The sequence below is a fragment of the Zea mays genome, chromosome 7 (genome assembly GCF_902167145.1).
Source record: "Zea mays cultivar B73 chromosome 7, Zm-B73-REFERENCE-NAM-5.0, whole genome shotgun sequence".
In the NCBI taxonomy this organism is placed as follows: Eukaryota; Viridiplantae; Streptophyta; class Magnoliopsida; order Poales; family Poaceae; genus Zea; species Zea mays.
Genome location: NC_050102.1, coordinates 18,080,557 through 18,083,653, shown reverse-complemented (window position 1 = coordinate 18,083,653; position 3,097 = coordinate 18,080,557). Strand labels below are relative to the sequence as shown.

General features: G+C 37.8%; 1 non-coding gene across 1 annotated transcript; it reads right to left on the bottom strand.

Annotated features, from left to right (window-relative positions):
* Positions 1–362: 362 nt before the first annotated feature.
* LOC103633757 (uncharacterized) lies at positions 363–2,888 on the bottom strand. The gene is made up of 8 exons (XR_002748883.2): positions 2,784–2,888; positions 2,637–2,702; positions 2,490–2,558; positions 2,313–2,364; positions 2,095–2,216; positions 1,595–1,728; positions 787–1,427; positions 363–472 (listed from the first exon to the last, which is right to left on the bottom strand). It is a non-coding gene; the product is annotated as an uncharacterized protein (transcript).
* Positions 2,889–3,097: the final 209 nt, after the last annotated feature.

Here is a 3,097-nt window from a genome sequence, read left to right as displayed (position 1 = left end):
CCTTGCTCGCTTCTCATCGTCGCCACAATGTCGCTAGAGCCTCCCCTGTCTTCTCTGTCGCCACCATAGAGGAACTTGTTGCTGACTTTTTCACGCCACAATCAGCAAGAAGTAGCATGATGAAAGGAAGGTGGAGAAACTCCTACTTTATATTAGTATAATACAATGCACGTAAGTTGCGAGAACACAAAAATTATTCGATAAAACCTTTGCGCATATGTTATCATCGACTATAGTATATATTTTCTAATGGCCAACAATTGACAACAGTTCAAAGGAAAAGTCATGTACAATGGATAATAAATAAATTATTCAACACCACAGTACCTGTGTGCTTCTGTTAGCCATGCTGAGATGACAGTAAGAGAGACGATGGACTTCTCTTTCAAGATGCTTGGAAACCAATAATGAATTTGGTAAGTCATACTCTTGACTATAACGTGCTATTCATTTAGAAGACCATTGGAGTGTGCTGCAATTTATAACAAGGCAAACTCAAGAATACTCAAGAATGAAGTATCTACAAAATACTCAAGCTAAACCAAAATTTCCATGGCATCTATACTGACACAAATTTCGTGTTTGAATGGAATGACAAACTCAGAGACGATAGGAGAAGCAATAAGAAGAAAAAAGGGTGTCATCAATAAAGTGGGTCAAGATCTTGATTCAGTCATTAATGTAACCACTATAACTTGTAGGAAAAAAATACAAAACAGGACGACTAATTAACACAGCAATGCCAATCGAATTGAACATGGAAGAAACATTTAGGACCCAACTCACAGCTAGTCTCTAGAAGGATATGCCGAATTGAGAGTGTGAAGGCATGTCCTATTCAAAGGAGAGGAGTGCGCCATAACGTAACACGGCCTTTTTCATCTAGTAACCAGTAAGCATGCACAGGGAAGAAAGCTATATAATCTACTATGATATGATGATATGACCCAGCTCTGATTATTAGTTGCTGGCGGTTGGCACAACATAGAATGATTAAAACTAAATTTGTTCATGAAAACTGGACTAACTGTTAGAAGTTGATAGCAGACTTTGGGGAGGAGAATTGTAGGACTTCCTAAAATCACAATGCATGTGTAGGTCTATCTATATTTGTCCAAGTCAAACATTTTTAAGTTTGACCATGAATATCTAAAATTTATATAGAACGATAAAAATAGCATTGGCATTGCTAAATTCATTACTAAAACCAAATAACTCTGCTTATTTAAGACAATTACTTTTTATAGATATTTCTAATCAAAATTAAAAGATATGTTTGACTTAGGACAAACCTAGATGGCTAGATGGAGTTACATGTGATTAGAGAAACTAAGGTGTCATATAATGTTAATTGTTAAGTATCGGAACAAATGCACACAAAAAGCTACAATAAAAGTCCAAGGATATTTGGTTATTGGATTCATCACCTGCACCGAAAAAAGCACAATATCAGAAGAATATAACTTGCCACATAAAAGCATTTAAGTATTCATATTGCGATTGAACTTGATTATACTTCATTATATGCATTATGTGACTTGAGCTAGAGGCCATAATTTTCTTTTCTATCTAGAGTCCAGAAATGAACAATTACCGTAGTCTAGACTGCAATCTTGGAAGCCACAAGATTTAGGGGTAAGTTCAGTGTGAACTGGGAGTGTAGATTCAATGAACATAATGTATCCCATGATTGCACCAGCAACGAACATAACAGTAGACAAATCGATACTGAAAACAAAAATAAACCAAAGCATGAGATCATGAATATTTGGAAATTACGTTAGAACAATGAATATCTGAAAACATTTTACAGCTCGTATGATTTTATTATCAGGTGAAAAGAATAGCAGGAAACTGGTTGTTTTTCTTCAGAGAATTGTGAAGAAAATTACACAAAGGTACCGCACATGCTACTTCTGGTTGCACAATTAAACAATTGAGTATGTCACTCTAAATATTGTGATGCATTAAACAATTGAGTAGAGCAAGTGTATGATTCTAAATATTGTGATGCACAGATGTTTAAGGCATTATCTTTGGAAGCACATATGGAACTGCATATACATATATCAGTATGTCACTCTGTAAAATTACATGGTTCATTGTTGACGCGTCGTGAATAGCTCCGTGCAAAACATCAACGGGATTGGCAATGGTGCACATCAATTATGGCTGCATGATTCCTTGGTTAAATGGGCCAGTAAGGCCGCTTGATCCTGGTTCGACTCCATAGAAAGCAAGATGTCAGTCTTGTGAAAGCAGCATCTGCAAGCAACGATTTACACTAAACAAAGCATATTTAAAAATAACACCTAGAGGGAGATATGGTGATCGAGTGGGTGGCTTTACTTGTTTGGATATGATCTGCTCAATGTCAAAGCCAAGCTCGGGGTTAACAGTTGCGAGTTTCGTTGACAAGAACTGCAGATGCACTAACAAGATGCCACATATATTACAAAACAATTCAGCTACAGATGCACTAACACTACCTCGACTTGTCGTTGCAAGGACTGCACATAGTTGATAATCTCATCGAGCATGACTGCCTTGCCAGTGATCTATTCGAAAGGAATTTGTAATGTGTGGATTACACGAGTCTTTGGGAAGTTGTTCACACCAAACAAAGGAGATGTTACCTTACTGCATTCAGGAACAAGATCTTGAAGAAGCTTCATCCTCTCACTTATCTTCTTTCTCCCCAGCTGCAGTTTCATTAACTTCAAGTGTGTGAAAGATAATAAAGCAAACTTAACTGGTAGTTACTTATTACAAGAGAAATTTACTCTTTCTGCAAGGCTGTGGCTGTTAGTGGCTTGGCCTCGCTTTGCCCGGATATGAACATAGTCCTCTTTAGTACCATCACCATCAGAAGAAACTTAACTGGAAATCTGCGTGGATCACAGCGCCGTCGTTTGACCAGACTGGCCGGTACTGCTGCCCATTGAGCAGCGCGGGATGCAGCAGTACGTCATCGGTCTCCTCGATCCACCATTCTCCATCCATCGGCTACTGTTATAAAAGAGTTATTGCTACTGCTATGAAAATGTGAAGCATGAAACTCATAGCCTACCACAGTTAAAAGATTTAGTGCTACTGG